This window comes from Hippopotamus amphibius, chromosome 9, assembly GCF_030028045.1.
Source record: "Hippopotamus amphibius kiboko isolate mHipAmp2 chromosome 9, mHipAmp2.hap2, whole genome shotgun sequence".
Taxonomy (NCBI): Eukaryota; Metazoa; Chordata; class Mammalia; order Artiodactyla; family Hippopotamidae; genus Hippopotamus; species Hippopotamus amphibius.
The window spans coordinates 3,277,584-3,299,941 of record NC_080194.1 but is presented as its reverse complement, the minus strand read 5'-3'; the positions used below and the strand labels follow the sequence as shown (position 1 = coordinate 3,299,941).

Here is a 22,358-nt window from a genome sequence, read left to right as displayed (position 1 = left end):
CTGTATCTCCTGTGATTTTTTATTGGCATTTCCCTGGTGAGTAATGACGCTGAGCACCTTTTCATATGCTTGTCGGCTGTTTGGAGATCTGCTTTTGGGAAGTATCTTTTCAAGACTCTTGCCCAATTTCAACTGGGTTGTTTTCTTATCTTCTTATTGATTTGTAGGTGTTCTTTCCATATGCTGGTACAAGTCCTTTGTAATACACATGTATTGCAAATACATCTTTCAGTCTGCAGTTTGTTTTCCACACTCTACATGGTGTCTAGGGATAGTTTGAGAAGGAAGAGAGTAAATACTTCTCGAGAGCTTCCTTTGTGCGGACCCAGGTGCTGTGCCCGTCTGTCTCACCGTAGCTGACGCTCTCCACCACTCAGGGAGAGGAGCGGCCACCCCTGCCACCTTCCCACGCCCCCACACCACCTGGCAATAAGGGATTTAAGGAACCAGCCCATGATCTCAGGGTTGGCAAGTGGCTGGGCTGGATTTCCCGGGTCCCAAAGCTCCCTCTTTCTACTTTGGGTGTCAGTCGGAGAGGTAGTGGTCCCACCCCTGTCCTTAGGCGTCTACAGCCTAGTAGAGAGAAAGATCAGGGACGTGCATATGTTGCTTTGTCTTCCCTGGAGCGAGGACTTCCTAATTTGGCCACCTTGTTTTGTTTGAAGTGAATTTCTTGGCATCTTTAACTAATTCACATTCCATTGCAGATTCAAAAGAGCTTCCAAAAGCGTCTTGAAAAGGTTGGCACTATCTGGTGTTTGGGATTATTCTTAATGCCAATACCTTAAATGCATATCATTCCTTTAGTTTAGAAAGTGCTTGCATGATGAATGTCTTATTGCATATTCATTTAGTTAAGCCAGTGAGATAAGCAGGACAGCAGTTATGAGAGAGATCATGTACGGTAGGCTTTTATGGAGGCCAGAGCTTCTGATCTGTCCTGAGCTGCAGAACGTGGGACTGGAGGTGCCTCATGGAGCAAAACATCAGGACTCCGTCGGGGCCTGGCCGGTCCCAGGAGCTGCAGACATTTAACAGAAACAGCCGACTTTGGGTGTGTGCCTGCTGGGGCCAACCCGGCCAAGAGGAAATGGAGTTGCATTTATTATAAACTGTGAACCAAGTCAGGCTTCCTGCCCAGCAGGAGAACAGGTAGGAAAGTGCCTGCTTGTCTGGGAGGTTGGGAGTTTGTCTCTCCCCTTGCATCCTCAGTCGTTTCAGGAGTTCCGCTGGGAGCAGGGCCTGTGCCAGGGAAGCAGAGATAAGCCAGCAGGGCCCAGCCCTTCAGGAGTGAACCCGGCCATTAACAAGCACCACTGATTGAGTGCTCACTGCCTGCCAAGCCCAGAGCAGAGAACTCTGCGGGCTGTAATGTTATTTAAGTCTCACCAGGACCTGTGAGTGTGACGATCCCCTGAGGCTGGTGGGGAGCGAGGGAGAGCCGTAAGCACGGCTAACTCTGGCAGGAGGCAGGAGGCAAAGGTGCCCGGGGCAGGGCACAGGGCTGGGGAGCTCCAAGCAGAGAGGACTCCCGAGGAGATCAGGAAGGCTTTGGGGAGGGGGATGCTTTTTAACCAAGGCCCTTGAGGAGTGGGTAGGATTTTGAGAGCAGAAATGGGGAGAGGGGGCCTTGCTGGCTGAGGCAACAACAGAGGCAAAGGCCAGAGATGGGAAAGCACAGGACAGGCAGCCGAGGACGGCGGCCAAGGGCGCACCCTGAGGTCAGCAAGACCCAAGTGTGAACCTGGGCTCCCCCACTTACCTGCTCGTTGACCTTCAGTGAATTGCATCACCTCTCCCTCACCAGCCTCCCTCAGCTTTTAAAATTTTTGAGGTGTGGGAATTCCCTGGTGGCCCGGTGAATAGGACTTCACACTTTTACTACTGGGCCCCGGGTTCGATCCCTGGTCAGGGTGTTAAGATCCTGCAAGATGCACGGCATGGCCAAAAGAAATAAAAAATAAATAAAATCTCATTTCATTAAAAAAAACTGAGGAGAAATTCACATGACATAAAATTAACCATTTTGAAGTAACATTTCAGTGGCATTTAGCACACAGCGTTATGTAACCCCCACTTCTATCTCGTGCCAGAACCTTTTCTTCACCTCAGAAGAAAACCCCGTACGCATCAAGGCTCCCTCCCCACAGCTGTCTATATGGATCGACCTATTCTAGAGATTTTATATAAATGGAACCACACAACATGTGGCCTTCGGTACCTGACTTCTTTCCCTTCGTGTAATGTTTCGGAGGTTTACCACATTATGGCATGTATCCGTCCTTCCTTTTTCTGAGTGCATAATATTCCATTGGATGAATATATTACCTCCATCTGTTTACCCGTGTACGTCTAGATGGACATTTGGAGTGTTTCCACCTCTTGGCTACTGTGAACAGTGCTGCTATGAGCAGTGGGGTAGAGGGGTCTGTTTCGTTCTGTCTTCAGTTCTTTGGGGCACAGATGCAGGAGTGGAATTGCTGGGTCATATGGTAATTCTGTGTTGAACTTGTTGGGGGTGCATCACCTTTTTGAACCTCAGCCTCTACATCTATAGCATGGGGATGATCATGGTAGCTTTCTCATACAGGGTAGATGGGACAGGGTTTTTGAGGATTAAATGAAGTCCAATGACCAGGGTAGCCAGGGCTCAAGGTGCCTTGGGAGAGGCCTTGCTACCGAGGGCTGGAGGTGGTGGGCAGGAGGGATGAGGGGCAGGGTCCCTGTGCCTGGCTGGGCTGGGCTGTGCCCCAAGCGGTGGACTGCTTGCGGGGCCGCGTGAGCAGGTGGCCGGTGCTCTGGGAATCAGGCCGCCTTCTGCTTCTGGGTGCAGGGAGTCTAGCCTCCCCTGGCCCCCCTGTGCCGCCCTCACCCAGGGAGCTGGCTGTCGGAGTCACGCCTGGGGTGTGGGGCCACTGCTGCCGATGTAATTCCCCCCCTTTGCTGCCTGCCCCTCCTCCTCCCCTCCTCCTTTCTGAGTCTGCCTTGGAGCCTTTCAGGCTTGGCAAGCGGCAGGGGTTCAGACACTAAATTCACAGGTAAAAACCCCCATTCTCTGCCTGCTCCCCGCCTGGCTGAGCCGCGAGCTCTGTGACATAAGGGGAGTTGGGGTCGGGGGCGGGGGAGAACCAGGTCAGTGAGGATCGTTGGAGGGGGAGAGACCCTCAGGCCGGTGAGAGTGGCACCAGGGAAGCAGTCTGCAGCGCCTCCCACTCCCTCTCCACGTTAGGCGTTGCCTCCCCCAGGCTGTGGTCCCTGAGCCACAGGGCCCCGGAGGTGGCAGAGGGGGACAGCGAGCGTTGCCCCGGGGGTGACCCTAACCTCCGGGCATCCGTGCCCTCCACCTCTGCAGATGTATTCAGGTCCCCTTTGTTAGTGGGAGGTGGGTCCTGGGACCAAGCAATCAGGTAGAACTGAGGTCAAATCCAAGGGCGGCCACATAGGAGCTGCAGGTCACCTTGGGCACCTTATAATCTCTCTAGCCTCAGCTGCATCTGCTGCTGGTGTTCAGCGATACCGGGAGGGGAAGAGGGGCGTGCAGCGTGTCAGAAGCCCCTGTCGTTGGATCCGGCGGGGGGGAGCCGTGGTCATGGTCGAAGGGGTCATGTCATATCCGTCTGTGTCTCAGGTTTGACTCCCGCTGGGCGTTGACTCCCAAGATGACAGGAGGATGTCTGTCTCCTTTGTAACTTAGGTCAGGTTCTCTAAAAGCAGAACCTGAGCGGGAGTGGCTGTGCAAGTGAATTATTGAGCAAGGCTCCTCGGGACCAGCGAGGGGAGCAGGAAGCCAAGCAAGGACGGGTTCACGAGCACGCTGCCCGCAGCCGGGTCCCAGGGGGGTGAAGGACATGGCGGAGTGGGGGCCCAGCTCCCACTGTCGGGGGCGACGGGCCAGGCCTGCGGGTGGGGACAGGGGTGCAGCCTCCCGGGCATCGCCGGGTGATATCCAGACAGCCAGAGCCAGCGGTGCCCCCAGAGAAGGGGGGGTGGAAACTTTTGCGTCCAGTGCTGCCGCAGTCCGGGGAGGGGTGCGCCTTCCAGGAAAGGACCCCCACACACGTATTCCTCACTTTGCAATTAGGAAGCAAACTCCAGCCGTGGCCCCTGACGGACTTAGGTGGGAAGCCCCTTTCTACCACTTACCAGAATCATCCACTTCCCCGGGTCTCCGTTTAGAGACCCCTTCCACATGGGACCACAGGAGGACACATCAAGAGGCCAAGTGGACAGTGGCTCCATCCTAGCCCCTGAGCACCTGTTGGGTGGGTGGGGTCAGGCTTCCTGCTCCCACCATCTGCGTGGAGACCATCCCACGATGGGTCTCTCCTGCCTGGCCTGGCCTGGCCTGGCCCGCGAGAGCTCCTTCCCTCCTACGGGCGGGAGGTGGACTAGTGATCTCTAATAACCCCTGTCCCCAGGGCCGGGAGAGGAGAAGGCCATTGTTAGCTCCCTTCCGCCAGGAATGAGAAACACAGCCAGAGCCTCTAGCGTCAGGGTCAGCCAAGGCCTGGGATTTCCCCAGAGGTGTTTTTATCCCTGAGCGATTGGTTTATTCTCATTGTTATTTAGCAAGCGATACATGGATACTTTCCCCTTATAAGAAAAAAAAGGACACATTTCAGGGGAGGTTAGAAGCCCTAATGCCAGGTTCCTCTCCCCACGGCTCTGAGAAGTGGCCACTGTTTGTCCAGAAAACTCATGTTAGGTACAGAGCCATGATTGGGTGTGGCCGAGGTGTGGTCAGGAAAGACCCCCTTCAGGCCGGGGCTGCCAGGGGTCTGGGAGGGACCCACGCCATCCAGCGAGGACCGGCGGCATCCCAGGGTCCCTGCTCACCTGAGGGTGGCCCAGAGGAGTGAAGGAGCTGGGGCTGGAATTTCCCCCAGATGTGGATGGAGCTATAATTATAATACTAACAAAAAACTCCCACTTCATGAGGCTTACACAGCCCAGTCGCCATGCTGGGCAAGCTCCTTGTGTCTTCTCATTTAACTCTGCGAATGAGAAGTGTCATTGTCCCCATTTTACAGGCGAGGAAACTGAGGCTCAGAGGGGTTCACCTTAGGTAACCAATCACATAGTGAATGGTGGGCCCAGCATTTGAATTCAGCTTCAGCCATCAACGAGGCTGCAGGAGCCCCCGATTCTTGTTTCCGTCGGTACCCGCCTGGCTTTCTCCCAGGTGCGGGGTTTGTCATCCTGGGGACTCAGGCTCTTTAGATTCTTCCTCACCTCACTTTTGCCCATCTGCGGTGACTTAGCCCCCTTCCTTTCACTTGTGCATTGAAGATCATTGATTACTTCGCCTCACTTTGTAGAGGAGAAAGTAGAAGCCCAGAGAGGGCACATGGTCTACCCAGGGCACACAGCACAGCTGTCCCAGAGCTGTGACGAGAACAAAGCTTTCTGCCTCGTGGTCGGCATTCTTGATCTTTGACCTTATTGCTTTAAGCCAACACCAGACTTTGCCGTGCGTGCGTGTGTGTGTGCATGCGTGTGTGTGTGTGTGTGTGTGTGAAGAACCAGAACATGTCCGGGGAGGGAGCAGCACAGGAGGCCCACGGGGGAAGGAAGGAAACATCTCTGCTCGGCCCTCGGCCACCTTCATCACATACAGCTGAGCGTGGGCCGGCAGAGCCTGGCTGGGTGAAAACAACTGCATCCTGGCTTGGTGGACCCCTCCCTGCATCTACCTGGAGAGTCACGCTTCCTGTTTCTCATCTGGGTTAATACTGCCTCTGCGGAGGCTGGTGGACAGAACACTTGCCCTGTGGCCTTACCCTGTGGCTGGACATCTCAGGCGAGAGAAACAGATCCCATGTCCCCTGGCAATGTTCCCATCGGCCTCCCGGGAGGGGGCTTCAGAGCTCCAGAGACCAAGGCTTGAACTTCAGACGAAGAAGGAAAACCCTGGACCCGAAGTGGCCCCCATCAGCCCCTCCGTGAATTTCCTTTGGTTCCCCGCTAGCCCAAGCTCTGTCTCAGCGTCAGAGAGACCCGCCAGCTCCCTATCCCGTCCCCTTTCACGTCTCTGCCAGAGCACAGCCTACTAGCTGCTCGCTCCACCTATCGGGCCGTCTCGCTGTGCCCTCTGCTTGGAAAGCCTTTCTTCCCCTTCGCCTTCTCCTTGGACTTGAGCCTACTCATCTAGGAGCTATCTCCCACGTCTTCAACAGTGCTGCCATCTGTTCATCTAGTGCCCAGTGACTGGCAGTTTGCGGCTTTGGGTGTATACAGTGAGTGGTGTAGGACATTCCCCAGCCTCTTCCAGCTGCTTGTGAACTGCATCTTCCACTTGGCCTCACTGCAAATACAGGGAGTCCCTCTGCCCTTCTGCGGCACCTAACACAGAGATTTATACAGTAGGCACTCAGTGAGTGTTTGCTGGATGGATGAACGAATGACAAAAATCACTTTCCTGCCTTCTGCTTTCATGTTCTGCAGAGGCTTCTCCACCCGTGGGTCCGGTACTATATTGCCATGTTCTGCTTTAGGCATTGAGTTTTTATGTTCCCAGGGCTTATTCATGCTTATTATTATTAATAATAAAATAGCTGACTTTGGTCTGGCTCTTCCTACGTGCCAGACGCTGATGAAAGTGTGTGTTCCCTCCTCACAAGAACTCTATTGGTAGGAGCTATGATTGGCCCCATTTTACAATGAAGAACTGAGGCTCAGAGAGGTTCAGGGATTTTCCCAAAGTCACACAGCTAGTCAGAGGTGAGAGGACTCTAACGCCAGCGGTCTGACTCCAGAGCCCAACGTTTGACGTTTATCAAGTAAGTGAATGGCTCACACTACTTGATATTTTTGTCCCTGAAGGGAGTTAAGTCACACTCAGAAGTAGCTGCATTGGCCCTACTTAGTACAAACGAGTGTGTACACCATGTACACAGGCACACACGAACACCCCCGCCCCCAGCTCTCTCTATGTGCCGTCTGTGCTGGAGTTTGTCACCGTGTCCCTTACACATCTCTCCAGCAGACCACACACTGGTCCCTGCATCTGAGGGTCCTTATATAGTCTCTTTGCTCTGCTGGACCTGTGGTTTCTGTGCCCTGAAAGATGGATTGTTCTTAAATGCGGCTGGTTTGGGGAAGATTTTTGTGGGGGAAGAGGGGAGGGAAACAATGGAGGGGAAATGAGCAGTGAGGAATAACCTCCAAGTTGCGGGATAAACCCTGAATCCATGGAGATATGCCGGTTCCTAAATTCTCTGGGACATCCCATCTTGGTGGGTGTGGATGCCTCAAATCTAGCAAGACTTTCATTCATTCACTCCTTCACCATTAAAAGCTAGGTGCTCCTGCACCTAAGAAATGAAGGTGGAATTTGCAGCATTAGTGATCCCCCAGCAGGGGCAGGTGGACCTTGCTGCATAGGCAATGGTGAGCTACAGAAGGTTGTTGAGCGGGAGCGTGGCATGGTCCAGGCTCCGCTCCCTGAGGTCTGTCTCCCCACCCAGTGGAGGATGGAATGGGGCGGGCAGCGGGGAGATCGTGTAGAGGCTGATGGCTGTGGGCCAGGTGAGAAAGGATGAAGGCTTGGATTAGGGGAGTGGGGCCCATGGAGGGGCAGGTAGAGGGGAGGGGCAATGTAAGGAGATGTTTCCGGGCAGATGGGACCCCGCTCTCTATCTGCGGGACAGAGTGGTGTCCAGAACCCTGGATGTTTGGGAGACTCTGTGAGTGGGAGGATTCCTGGAGGGGCTGTTTCTGGGTGGATAATAACAGTGATAGTTACAATAGCCACCACCAGAGTCTGACTCTGTGCCGGGCACTGGCTAAGTGCTTTCTGCTTTCCATCACGTTAAATGCACACAAGAAATGCCTGAGGCGATTACTGTCACCTCCATCGTGCGTCTGGGGAAACCGAGGCACAGTTAACTTGACAGAGATGACACAGCCAGGAGCTGGTAGAGCTGGGATTCAACTCCAGGCAGCTGCCTGCAAGGTGTCCCCAGGTAACCCCTGCCCGCCACTGCCTTTCCATCCGCAGGCCGGCAGGAGGCCGGCTTCATTTCTGGAAAGGACATGCATTTCCAAGCTGGAGAGCTGAGAGGAGAGGACCAGGGGCGACTGAGGGTCACATGAAAACCAGTGTGAGTGCAGAAGCGGCACCCCGGCGGGGAGGCCTGCAGCCTGCCTGGGCTCCCTGTTCCGCGTGCTCGGGACGTCCGCCCAGAAGATTAATGAGAGGGCAGAGGAGGGAGAAAAGGAAGGAAAGGAAAGAAGAAAAAATGCTGCCTGTTATACCTGTCCTTTGGCAAGGCCGGGTAATTAGCAGACCCTCAGCAATAAAATATTTCGTTTCAGTGTAATTGCAGAGTAATTATGTGGTATGGGTTGTGTATTAATCGTGTTGATTAATACCACTCAGGTAGTAATTAAACATCTGCTTCATAATCGAATGTAGGCGGAAGCCTAACACACACGCAGACACGCAGGCAGGCCTGTGACACATGCAAAGCTCCTTCGTCCCTGTTGGTGTGGGGGTTGCTGGTGTGTGTGTGTGTGTGTAAGAGAGAGAGAGAGAGCGCGCGCGCGAGCGAGCCTGGCTGAGTTAAGAGAGCCCTCCCTTCCCCACTGTACAATGAGGCATTTCTGTCCCCAGCTCCACCTGGAGCACAGGGAGGAACTGACCTGGGCCTGGGCTGTGCCTGCCTGAAGCCCCTCTTAGAACAGAACCCTAGGCCCCCAGCGTGTCTCTTTCCTGGCTGAGCTGCCTGCCGAGCGGGTTGGGTACAGGGGCTCAATGGTCCCGTACATACCAATGTGCTAGAGCGTCTTAGAACTCACTTTGCCATCAGTATTAGACTGTTGGGCTTTGAGGGTCCTATCTTGGGCAGATGACTTTTCCCCAGAGCTCGGAGAAAGTTCGTATTATAGGAGCCACCAGGGCTAAGGCCCAGGCAACACCCCTGCACACCCATGAGGACTGGATTTAATGATCTGATCCCAGGCGCTGCACAGACCAGAGCAGGGTGCCGACCTGGGTGCCTGGAGCTTGGGTTCTAGCAGGGATCCCACTCTTACTTGCTGTGTGATCTTGGGCAACTTCTCTGTCCCTCCGGTTCCAGGTCTATAAAACAAAGAAAACGGAGCTTACGGGTCTCCAAGGGCCTTTCCAGATCGCTGTACTCACATTCTAATTTGGTTTGTACTAATTAGGAATCAGAGACAATTTAAATTCAATACATATGATCCTGAGTGAGTAAACAATTGGAAATAATTCCTTCCTTTATGACTTCTCAAAGGCTCACTCGTGAGCAATGAGAACCCAAGCTAAAATCAATAGCTTTTATTTTTCAGACAGAGAAATTGAAGATTCTTGGAGCTGCTGGCCGTTGCATTTCATTCTTGTATTTTAAAATTTTATGTTTATGTTTATGGACTGCCATTAGGTAATATGGATCCATCCTGAAGGTTGATTTTCTTCATTAACTTACCTCATTTTACTTATTAGTTCACATTTATAGCTTGGGTTTAATAAGCGCACGGCACGGAAGTCATAAACAGCCCTTTTCTTTAGCAATATTTTAAAATCAAGACTCTTCTCTGAGTCATCCCAGGTTTATTTGCTCATAATTTGCTTCTCCTATGATTTGAGGCCCAGCACTGCCAATTCCAGCCACTCACTTGACCTTGAACTTCAGTGTCCTCACTTGTAATGGGAGAAGGTCGCCACTAATTAGTAAAAGCAACAAACGCTTACATTTTAGGAAGCAAGCATCCACCAGTCACTTACTGTATTCAGAGCACTTCTCATATTATCTGGTTGAATCCCGCATCTCTTTGAAGTGGCTTGATTTTTTTTTTGATTTAAGGGGAACTGAGGCCCAGAGAGGTAAACTGACAGGCCCGAGAGTACACCATGTCAGTGGCAGAGCTGAGATGCAAACCCAACGTGTCTAAATCCGGTCATCATCTTTCCCCCACATCTGTGTCACCTCCCCACAACCTGCCAGTTTCAGTATCCACCCTCTACCTTCCACACTCCTCCATCATCCCTTTATCCACCCCCACCCTGCCATTAGGCCCTGCCCATCCTCCTTCCATCCTCTCCTCATCCGTTTCCACTTGGCTGGGCTCCTTGCTGCTTTTCAAGCAGCTGAAGCACACCTCTGCTCTGTGACCCTCAGTGGCTACCCACTGCCTGTGGACAGAGTTCATCATCTGTGGCCCGGCCATTCAAGGACCTCAATCCTCCAGCCCCTTCCTATTTCATTTCCCATCCTACCCCTACAGGCCACCTTGCCTCCTGGTCCTGAATACCCGCCTCACACTTAGGCACCTCCTCGCCTTTGCTTACCCTGGTCCGTTTGCCCACGGTGCCCTCCTCTCATCCTCGTGCATTCAAATCTGCCTCCTCCTCCACGAAGCCTTCCCTGGGCCCCAAGCAGGAAGGCCCCTCCTCTGCAAGCAATGTGATGAGCCCTCCTAAGCCACCTTGAACTATGGAGACAAGGGCATCGTCCCTCTTCCCCATCACAGGAGTTCCTCTGAAGGCAGAGTTGGTGCCTCACTCATCCCTGGCACTCCCCAGTACACAGCACGTGTTCACCAAACAAGTGAATGCTCCTGTTCCTTGAGGTCTCTGTGAAATAGAACTCCTTGTGTCTTCTCTGTGGCATTCAGGGCCAGCCCAGCGCAAACCTGGGGAGGGAGTTTCTCCAAGTTCTATCAACTTCCAACAGTTCTGCCTCCCTCCATTCTTGCATGCTTCCTTCTGTCTTCCTAGAATGATCAGACTCCCTCTTGGCCGGTGACTTGAACGTGAAACCATGAAACCTCTCTCCTCCCATCAAAACTCACCTGCCTTGGGCCCTATTCACTCAGCTTACTGCTGCATGAATGGCCTTCTGATTTCTGGCAAATGAAAGCCAGCTGTGTTGTTGATAGCCAATCACAGTGAAGCAAAGGAGACACAGAAGGGCTGAGCATCACTGCGTATGTGAGCCTGGGGACCCTGTGCTTCATAGATGGGGAAACTGAGGCCCAAGGGAGGGGCCGGGGGACTTACAGAAAGGCATCGGCTAGATCCCCAGTCATGGCTCTCTAGGGAACTCCCTACTCATTCCTGGGTTATCTTGGCCCCTGGAATTTGAACTACAGCCCTGTCTGTGGGCACAGCATTTTATAGTTTGCACACCTTTTCCCTTAGGTAGTCACCTCAGCAGCTCTGTGCGGTTCACTGAGGCTCAGAGAGGCAGGTTGCGTGCCCTGATCACAGAGCCAGTGGCTGGTGGCTGGAGTACAGTTCTGGCTGGTCCCCAGTGGGTGCAAGGTGCACTCCCTTGCTGGCTTCCCTGCCCCCTGGCAGCAGCCCCGTGTGTATACTAGGCTGGATCTACAGGATCTGTCCCCAGCTGGGACAGGCAGCCCGAGGGACCGTGGAGGAGACTGAGCCAGGGAAGAGGCTGAGGGCAGGACGTGCCACCCTCCTGGACAGCAGCCAGGAGAGGATGGGATCTGGGGACAAGTGATGCAGGCCAGGCCCACGTGGCAGGACCCACGAGCACAGGCCCATCTCACATCTCACAGAGCAGGGGTTCCTGGGCCGCTTTGGGGTGACCAGGACCTTCTACCTGCCCGGTCCCTCGCCCCATCAGCCGCTTGGCCACGTCCTCCCCATTCAGCATTTCTGGGCCCGGACTTAGGGCAGCAGCTTCCTTCAGCGGTGACCCTCTTGTGTTTACAGTGTACTCACGTTCACACACTGAACTTCCCCACCCCTCCCACGTGGACGCCGGCGTTGCCCACCGTCGCACATCACGTGCGCTCGTTTGCACGCGCTCATGTCACAAACGCTCCTGAATTTCTCTAGTTCTCCTTCTACTTTAAACAGCCTAGACAGCGGCATCCCACAGTTGCTTCTGCTCTTAAATCAACTGTGGGATTCAAATCCAGTCAGGGCTATTTAACAACCATGTGTCTGCTTATAACTTAACCTCTCTGAGCCTCAGTTTCTCGTCAATAAAGTGGGAAAGCTAGCAGTGTCAGAATTAAATGGGAAAATGAGTGGAAAGCACTGACCACAGGACTCTTCCATCTCATTTCCCAACATCCTGATGGGCAGCCTTGGCTCCAGGTCCCCCTGCTGGGTATCTCCATGCCTTTGCTCACCTGGGCCTCCTTCCCACAGTGCCCTACGCTTGTCTCTACACACACATACCTGTCCCCTCTCCCAGGAAGCCTTAACGTGCCTGCCGGGGTCATCAGTGCTGGTGTCACAGGACATCAGAAGAGGAGGATCCTTACGTTGGCATCTCTGCCTGTGAGTGGAGGGGTTTATAGCTGACTTGGAGAGACTGTTGGGACTGATGGTGTGTCTGGTGCCCCCTTTCACAGATGGAAAAAGCAAGGCCCCACATGGGAGGATGTGCCTCCGTGCTCACAGCAGATTAGTGCCATGTTGGGGCTGGGACCCAGCACTCCTGCCTGCGGATCTGTAGGGTTCAGTGCTGCCGCCTCCTCCTAGGAGATGAGATCCAGCCTCCTCCACTGCCATGTTAACTGAGGGGTAGTCTGCTTTCCTCTGCAGCTCTGAGGGAGCATGGGCTGGGGTGGCAATGAAGGATGGAGGCTGGGGGTCCCCCAGAGGAACTTCTTCATCAGGTGTGTGGATGGCTGAGTGGGGAGGAGCCCCAGAGAGGCTGAGACACAGCCATCATCCTACGGGGGCTGAAGCAGGGACCGCAGGCAGCCGTGGTGAGCCCGGGAGAAAGGCAGAGCTCTATAGCACGCTGCTACAAGAACAGTCTCCATTGTCACCTCTTTCCCGCAGCCATTTATTTATTTCTTCATCACACCCTTCCTGGCAAATGCCGAGAATGCCAGCCCTCCTGGGGAATGTGCCCACCCCCCCGCCCTCCGCCCCTCCCCACTTCTCACGCTCCGGCTGCCGTCTGGTGACATGAGCTCACCAGCTTGCAGAGTGCTAATGACATTTGCATTTTGCTGGCTGGTGAAACGTGGGCTGGGGTGCGGGAGCCTGTGGGCAGGTGGGGAGTTGCCGCCCGAGGCGGGGGAGGGTGGAGAGGCAGGTGTGCTGGGCTGGGGACCCTCGCTGGTCCCTGAAGGCAGAGATGGGGACGGAGGCTGGCAGCAGAGGGAGCGAGATCACTGGTGGCATCAAGAGAGTTTTGTCTACAGACTTGCCGAGGGCGCGGAGCCGCGCCCAGCGCCGTGCTCCGGCTCCCCGGCGGCACTCCCAGCACCCTGCACTGGGTCGCCTCCCTCACGTGTCCTGAGTGACTGCTGTGAGCCAGGGGCTCTGCTGGGGCTTCACAGACTTAGCAGCGTCACCTTCTCTCCCTGCAGTCCTCCAAGAGATGCTGTCAGCGTCCCTGTTTTACAGATAAAGAGACTGACGCTCTGAAAGGACACCTGACTTCCCCAGGGTCTGCCACTCCTGGAGAGAGTTTGCCCCAAGGGACCGAGGTCCACCTGCTTCCAAGCCCATGCTCCCAGCCCCCGTGGGCACTGCCTCCCACACCTTGTCCGGGCTCGGACGCGGCCAGGAAGCAACCCTCTGTGCTGGCCTGTGACCAGCATTCACTTGTCAGGCAGGCAGCAGGCCCTGTTCCCGGGCTGCTCCAGGAGTGCGACTCTGACAGCGACAAAGTGTGGCCCAGGAGAGGGCACCCGGCCACGAGCCAGGAGAGACCCGGGGTCTAGGCCTCACTCTGCCAACCAGCTCGCTCTGTGGCTTTGGGCGAGTCACTGCCCCTCTCTGGGTGACGGTCTCCTTGTGAGTGAAATGAGGCCACTGGTCCAGCTGGATGGAGCGTTGCAGGAATGCATTTTCACACGAGGGAGAATCTCTCCGCCAATGCGTGCGAACTCTCAGCGTTTCTTCCCCCTCACGCAGACGTTTAAAATTATGTTTCACAGCAAAGTAAATCGGGAAACATTTGTCAGGCTTCCCGCTCTGCAAAGGGCACCGTGCTAGACACAGTGGGCGTGACGCTTGTGTATTTTTATTCAGGACGTACACATGCAGGCATATGCATGTCTCTGTGTCTTGGAATTGTCTGCAGGCAAGTTCGGCGGGACCTGGACGATGGCTCTCCAATCCTGATGCCTGAGCCCAGCCCCCCACCGGCTGCCCCTTCACACTCTCTCCTCAGGGCCCGGAGCTCATTTCAGACAAGAAGAAGAGCGCTCGGGCAGTGTGAGCTGATGGGGTCTCCCTCCTAGGCAGTCACGCCTGGTTCTGCTTGTCTCTGACAGGTGGGCATCTCCTGGGCAGCCCCGAGCTTGCAGGGACCAGACCTTCCAACGCTGTCATCAAAGCAACGTGAACCCTTTGAATTTGAACTTCTGAAAACGTGGGCACCATCTTTTTCCAGGCTCCTTGACGCTGGCTACCCAGGTAAGGGAGCCCAGGCTGCTTAGCACGGGGCTTCACGCCGTGTTTGCTGGTTGGCTGTTGCTACCAGCGGCCATCAGAGGACACCCATCATTCTTTATCTCCGTGTCCTGTTCTACTTCCTTCATTAGCAGGAGAGTCCAGTGGTTAAGGCTTTAACGTCCGCCCGACCTGGACTGCCAACTACTAGCTGTGTGAGCCTGGGCAGGTTTCTTAACCTTTCTGTGACTCTGCTTCCTCCCTGGTCAGATGAGGGAGAAACAGCACCCATCTCTTGGGTTTACGGTGAAGATAAAATGAGGTAATATGTGAAAAGTGCTTAGAACAGGACATGCAGTGAGCCTAGGACGTAGTGAGATTAGCTGTTGCTCATAGTATTCCCGCACTCGTGACAATCACAGCTAATTCATCCTCGCGTTGATGGGCTGCCTCCTGGAATGTGGGCTCCAGAGGACAGGCCTCTGTCTGTGTTGTTCCCAGTTGAGCCCCCAGACCCCAGCAGGGTAAACTGGCTGTTGTTTGCTGCATGTATGAGTGAGCGAAGCTGTTTTACCTGTGTTATGCAGAATCCTCAGGACAGTCCTCAGAGGTCCTAGCACTTGTTAGGATGATCATTTGGTTGTATGTGCACAACAGTGCAAAATAACGTTCCTTAAACAAGAGAGAGGTTGATTTGTGTCTAAGGAAAATTCTGAGCTAAGGGGATTCTTTGATACAAAAACATTAGGCGCCTAGGTTCCTTTCATCCTGTGGCTCTAACCATTGCTTATCTATGTAATCCACGATGGCCCACGCTGGTCTCTCCATTCAGGTCAGCAAGAAGGGGGAAATCAGAAAAGGAGAGGGTGCCCCTTCCATTAAGAGGGTGCGCACATCACTTCCCGTCATGTCCCGTTGGCCAGAATGGAGTCATGTGACACACCTAGCTGCAAGGGAGGCTGGGATTTAGCGTCTTTATTCTGGGGGACCATCTGCCCCATTAAAATTCTTTTATGAAGAAAGGAGGGGCAATGGATACTGGGGGACCCTCTGCCTTGCCAGATAAGATGATCTCCCCCCACACACCTTTTAAAATCCTCCCTCCCTTCTTCCTCACCCCCAGTAACCAGTGATCTTTTTACTGCCTCCTTTCTTTTATGCCTTTTCCAGAATGTCATATAATTGGAATCATACAGTAGGTAGCCTTTTCAGGCTGGCTTCTTTCACTTAGTAACATGCATTTAAAATTCCTCCATGTCTTTTCATGGCTTAACAGCTCATTCCTTTTTATCGCTAAATAATGTTCCATTGGATGTATCACAGGGTTTTTTTTTGTCCATTTATCTATTGAAGGAAATCTTGGTTATTTCCAGTGTTTGCTGATTATGAGTAAAGCTGCGAAAAACATTCATGTGCAGGTTTTTGTGTGGATGTAAGTTTTCAATCAGTTGGGTAAATATTTGGGAGAATGATTGCTGAATTATATGGTAAGAGTATATTTAGCTATTTAAGGAACTGCCAAGCTGCCTTCCAAAGTGGCTGTACCATTTTGCATCCCCACCAGCAATGAGTGAGAGTTCCTTTTGTGCCATCTTCTTGCCACCAATTGCTGCTGTCAGTTTTGTAGGTTTTTGTCCTTCTGTCAGGTGTATGGTGATATGATCCCCACTTTAAAGTTGAGGCTCCGGAGACTTAGAGGGGGCCGTTTGCCCAAGGTGATACAGCGGGTAAGAGATACAGGAACTCTCCCCGCCTGCTTGAGGACTGAGTGCAGTCACACCCCACTGCCTCTGCCCACGGCAGGTCTCTCTGAGGCCCTGGACCAAAGCCATGGGGTGACTCTTCCCACCGCGAGCTCAGGAGTGGCTGGATTCCAGGGCCCTCATTCACTGGGTAGTGTCTGTTTCTCCCAGCAGAGCTGAAATTCAGTGAGCAGGACAAGGAGGGATGGGGGCAGAGTGAGTGGATTGGAGCCCAGGCTGGAGGGGTCCCGCTAGATCAGCCAAAACAGAACCATAGGTGGAGCCAGACAGCTAGGGAGCCTGGGGGACAGGTGAGCCCCGCGGGCTGCTGGCCTGTGCCCAGTCCTTGGGTCTGAGGGGAAGGCTGGAGCTGCTGCCCAGGTCAGAAGAACCAATAACAGGCCAGAAGTGAAGGTTGGCTGCAGGGGAGACAGGGTGGGGGTGGGGTGGGGTGATGAGAGGCCAGGCAGAGGCTGAACTGAGATCAGGTGCCGCATCGTTTGGGAGCCAACACTCAACTCAAACCTGATTGAATAAGAAGCCAGGTAATTTATTCATTTTTTATTGGTTTGTAATATAGTGGCAATCTGGAGTCTGTTTATTGGTGTCCAAGGCTCAAATGATGTCTAGGTCTGTGCCTTCTGCTTCCTTCCTTGTGGGCTTCAGTCCCCAGCAAGTCTTCCCCACGTGGCGGTGGGGCAGTGGCCAGCAGCTCGGGACTGACATCCTGTTCATTGCAGATCCAATGAAAGGAGTGCTTCTTTTTCCCAGAAGTTCCTACAAAAGTCCCAGCATTGAAGGTTATTGGCTGGCCTCGGGTCACCTGACCATCTCTGACCAATCACTGACACCAGAAGGAGAGAATATGCTGATTGATCAGACTTGGTCAGTGTTGATTGGTCTGTGTTTGGTTGAAGGGGGGGTGTTATGGGTGGGAGGTGTCAGCCTGAAAGTGTGAGAGGGCTGTTCCCCCGAAAGGAAAACCAGCTGTTATTTTCACAAGAAGCAGGAGGGAATGGTGAGCAGACGCAACAACACTTGCTCCATATCAGAGCCATGGCAGGGGTGGAGAGCTGATGTGTCCTCAAGGGATCCTTCCTGTGACTTACCGCGCAGCGCCAGCCTCTCTCTGACAGACGTGCCTTGGTTTCAGCGGACCTGGTACCCGAGAGCCCGATTCACACACACACACAGACACACACACACACACAGACACACACACACACACACACACGATGCACCTGCAGGCGGGGCTTCACTTCCCAAAAGCATCGCCCCCCCCAGAACGTCCTTCCCATAGCGAGTCCTGACGCTTCCTGGTGGCCACCCCTCTATTGCTGCCACCGCTCATCTGGCGGCTTTGGGTTGCCCGTCACTTGCTGGGAGGGCTTTTGCTTTCTTTGCACCCTCTCCCAGCCCCACTCCCTCATCGTTGGGAAAGTTTCTTGAGCCAGTTTAGCGTTTATTTGTCATAAATGGCCTCCCAGAAGGCCTGGCCTATGACGGCCCGCCCGGAGTAGGGCCCCCAGCCCTCCGCTCAGCCACCACCTTCCCGGGGCCTCTCCGAGGGAAGGGGAGGGAGAGGAGGCCTTTGCTGGTGGAGCAGGAGGGGCCCCAAGAGTCCCCGGGTTTGCAGGCCAGCCTCGTAGCCCCGGCTGACATCCACCAGGAAAGCTCTGTTATGCATTTAGGATATGGTGTATGATTTCATTTGAAAAAAGATTGCTCTGCGGAAAAAAAAAGATGGAAAACCACAGGGTGTGATGCTGCCTCCCAGGCAGCTGTGGCCAAGTGCTTTTTAAGATGTGTCCTCTGTTGATTTCGGTCAACCACAAGCCTCCTGGCCCTGCACCCGTGTCTCTCTCTCTCCCCATCTCTCTCGCCTGTGAATTCTGCAGCTCTGACTCACCACGCAGACCAGCTCAGCATTCAGCACCACCCTGCCTTATATGGGATGCCCACTGCTCTTGGGTCAATACGTATTCATTCATTTCTTCAGCCGTTGACGACTGAGCTCCTACTGTGTGCCAGACACTGTTTATCTGCTGGGGATTGGGAGTGGGCAAAGCCGAAAGGTCCCTGCCCTCGGGCATCCCTGCCGTCTCCTCTGTGAGATCTACTGAGGGCTGGACCCTTCCTCTGGGTGTCTTGCCCCCAGCCCTCATGCAGTGTCTCGTTCAATGTCAAACCATAGTTGGACTTGGTGGATGTCTGTCACAGTGATTTGCCACACTATGTTTTAAAGCCCCCACTTATGAGTGATGCTGCAGAGATACTAGAATGATTTGGTCCTCATCCTCTAGGACTTAGAATTTCAGATGCAGCTGGTGGTGGGCCTTGGAGAGGGAGGGAAGGCCACGGTTAGAGATCTGCATGCAAACCCAGTCAGGGGTGTGGCTGAGTCAACCAGAAGAAGAGGCCAACCTCTCCACTCTCAGCCCCTCTCTGTTCATTCAGTAGTTTCTCAGAGACCAGCACTGAGAGCCCCTCAAGGAGCCAGCCTGTTGCAAGGGAGACAGACATGGAAGTAAATCCTGTCATTTAAGGTAGAGAATGGGAGGGTTCGGAGCAGAAATATAAAGAAAGGCTTGGAGGTTCCAAGAGCAGATCAGGAGGTCACTTCTGGGTGGTAAAAGTGGCGGGAAATCAGGGAAAGCAGTGCATTTGAGCCGGGCTCTGAACACTGGGTGGGACATGGGACAGGCGAGGATGCTGGGGGAGGGCATCCCAGGAGGAAGAAACAGTGAGAGCAAAGGCCTGGAGGTGGGAGCCCTGGAGGCTGGAAGACTGAACCAGGCAGGAAGTGAGATGAAGGCAGTCAGCTTCTTCCGTGCAGGCCTCCAGGCTTGGCCGCACAGGCCTGTGGCCGTCTTCAAGGCTGCCTTACATCACAGGCTGGGTGTGGAGTTGAGTGGCTCTTCTATTTTTCCTCTTTTCCCTCCATGCCCAGGAGAGGGAGTTTTGGAGGGGCCCTTTAGAAGACACAGTACTGCACAGGAACCAAGGATAATTAATGCTACCATCTTGAGGTTCTTTACAGAACTAAGAAACCGTGTACACTCACAGTGTTGCAAGCAGCAGGCCTAGCGGCAGACCCTGGGCTGGAAGTAGGGACACTCAGGTTCCCAGCTGTGCTACTGATGACCTCAGCACCCCTCCCCGTCCTGCAGTTTGTCCTTTGTGAAATGAGGGGTGAGGCCCCTTCCAGCTTTAAACTTTTATTCCGAGTCAGACCTGGGTGCAGATCCCAGCTCTGCTAGTAGTACGGCCTTGGCCCTCTGAGCCTCCGTTTTCTCATCTGTAAAATGGGGGTAATAATACTGTGTATCTCACAGGACTTGTGTGAAGATTAAATGAAGTGGCTAAGTGAGGTGACGTGCTTGACAACACGCCTGCCGGAGGGTCAGCACTTTGTGATTGCACTGATGCGATTGGTGTCATTTTTATTTATAGTTTCAGTGTCATAACTCTGTGGGAGGAACCTTCAGTAGAGTCCTTAATATAGGTGCCTGGAAGGCAGCCTAAGTCCATGTCCCCAGAAATTTGGTGACGAGGCTGAGAGTCACACCCCTCCCGTCTCCAAATGGGAGCAGAGCTGCCTTCCTCAAAATCACGTGTATTCATTCATGCGTCAGACATTTATTGAGCACTTGCCAGGTGCCGGGACCTCTGAGAGGCACGTGGGACCCTGTGGGATGGGAAGCCCCAGCTGCCTGCTCTCAGCAGCCCAGGCTGCGCGTGGGGCAGCCTCTGCCGTCCAGCCGGCCCCGTGGACACCATTGGCCGAAGGAGCTCATGGCCAGCACAAATGCACGCACGTCTGCAGGCCGGAGCCCTGGGGAGAAGTCCCACCCTGCCTCCCATGGCTCCTGGAGCTTTGCGTAGCCCCTTCCTTCCGTCTTGGGGCTAATGGATGAAATGCCAGAGAATCCACCACATTTAGGTGGTCTGCCGTTGTCCCTGGACCAACAAGATGGACTGGACTGCCAAGACCAGGCCTGGCGTTATGCAAACTAAGGCATCTGGGAGAGGAAGCCTACCAGTGGGCATGGACTGCAGGGTTGTGTTTTATTCTCACTGCCTGTAATGCTTGTTTGGATCCTGAATTGCAAAGGGTTTGGCGTCTTTCGGGAGGATGCAAAGCTGGCACATTGGAAGGTGCTGAGGGGTTCAATCTGCCTGGTTCTCACCTGGTCTTTTCCTGCTGGCCAAGGGCATCTCACCCTGTCTGGTCTGCAGCATCTAGCAGAGCCGAGCAGGCCAGGGTTTGTGATCGGGGTTGGCGGATGGTTGGACGGGTGGGTGGATTACAGTGGATTCACATCATACACGCTTTCCTAGCCTTGGCCTGAATCTCCAAGGTGGTTGGTGATGCCAGGCCCTGGGTTTGTTTTTCTGTGACAATTTGCTTTGGGCTCCTGTGCAAAACCAGTGGTTTTAAAGTAGTGGAGTAGATGCAAAACGAATGGCATTTGGGCCTGTCAGTTTCTTGGTTTCAGCTGCAGGAGGCAGCGTGGTGTGTGCCCTGACCTAAGGACGAGACCTTGCTGTCTGTAAGACATATGGGAGTTCACAGCCCCCACTCCAAGGCTGAGTGACCTTGGGCATGTTACTTACTCTCGACCAAATTCTGTTTTCTCATCTAGAAAATGATAGCACTAATAGCTTCCAACTCATAGGGCTGTGATGAGCATTAGATTAAATAATAGGTGTTCAAACATGGAGCGGCGCTCTGGGCGCATGGTAAATGCTCAAGAAGAGATGCTGATGGTGGACTTAATGACCCCTTCAGCTCCTGGGGCAGATCTTCCAAACAGATTTTTGCAGACTGCTTTGCATTTTTAAGACAAAAGCTATTTTTGAAAGTTATTATTACAGACAGGATTCGTGCCCCCTAAAAATTCACATGACCTGAAAGGATTTAAGTTGAGAAGCAGATGCCCCCCATCCAGCCTCTGCCATCTTCCAGCTCGTCCCCTCCCCTTCCCCAGCAACATTCTCCTTGAATGTGGAGCTTCCCAAGTCTGGAACTTCTCTCCTTTTGTTCCTCCTTAAGAGCAGAAGACAGGTACACAGTCAGGAGGCAGCAGTGGCCAGGTGGCCGTTGCATCGGATTGTCAGTCAGGCCAGAAGTGCTGCGCCTGGTGCCCCAGTGGTCCTGTTGGAGCCAGGGCAGCTTGTGTCCTTGGCTGCAGTTTGCTCTGAGCCTTGAGGGTCCCCAGTGTTCTGTGTCCTAGAGCCCTGGGGCGGTGGCCTGCAGTGCCACATTCCAGCCAAGCTTGGAGTGAGAAGCTCGTGGACACCACGTCTGGCCTTGTGCGCGTGTCCTCTCTTTTGTCACCGTGCCCCAGGGCTCAGTCCAGCCCAAGCTTTTGTGCTCCTGGCAAGACAGTTGCTCGTTCCTGTCCATGTTCTGACAGTCTGCACTTCCCTGCCTGTGTCCTCTGCTGCCTTTCAGAGGATTCTGATGCAAGCTCAAGTTTGAGAACAACAGGCAGGTGGCCGGGGTCTAATACACTGTGATGCGGCCACACATAGACGGGGTGAAGGAGTCCACGCTGGGCCAAGGGGAGGTGCTGGGGAAGGCTTGGATTATGAAGGACTTAAAGGTAGACAAAGAAATCTGTATGTGACTTGGGGGAGGGGAGTGGATTCCTGGCAGAAGGATCAGGCCATGCAAAGTCCCTGGGACATGGTAGAGCCAAAGCATCCAAGGAGCTCCAAGTGGTGCTGCAGGGGTGGAGTGAGAAGGCGCGTGGAAGAAGGGAGGGCATAATCAGTAGGCTTCCTGTGCTCTGAGTGTGCGCTTTCCCCGGGAGTGCTGGGGAGCCTCGGAAGGGTGTCTGCAGGGGAAAGGTGCTGGGGAGGGGGAATGGTTGTGTGGGCCCCTGGACCACAGCAGGTGACAGGCTGTCTCTGGAGGGCAGGGCTGAGCCTGCAGTGGACAGAGAGAAGGAGGCAGTGTGGGGCTGGGATACCCCAAGTCAGGGAGGAACCCGGCCCTGTTGCTAGCAGATTCCTTCAGGGGAGTGCTGGAGCCCAGGTAGCCACTTTGTGCCTTTCTGACTTAGGACCTTGAAAGGATGCTGTAACTGTCTTGGTGCTGCATGTAGTTTCTGCATCCATGCCTCTACCTCCAGAGGCTCCAGTTATTGTCTCTAGGGTAGAGGAGACTAGAGTGCCTCCTGCATGTCTGGATTCTAGGTTTGGAGTGGAGACACCAAGATAGGTGAGAGCAAACAGAGATTCCCTCTGAGGGTGGA

General features: G+C 53.9%; 1 protein-coding gene across 6 annotated transcripts in view; it reads left to right on the top strand.

The window, feature by feature from the left end:
* TSPAN18 (tetraspanin 18) overlaps positions 1–22,358 on the top strand; it is a 190,843-nt gene that overhangs the window by 114,381 nt on the left and 54,104 nt on the right. For 4 of the 6 annotated variants that reach the window (XM_057750108.1, XM_057750103.1, XM_057750106.1 and 1 more), the window contains exon 3: positions 14,236–14,377. The exons of 1 other annotated variant lie outside the window; for it this stretch is intronic. The gene's annotated coding sequence lies outside the window, so the exon portion shown is untranslated. Of the gene's footprint in view, positions 1–12,191; positions 12,278–14,235; positions 14,378–22,358 lie in introns of all 6 variants that reach the window. One more of the 6 variants, XM_057750107.1, reaches the window with a different exon arrangement.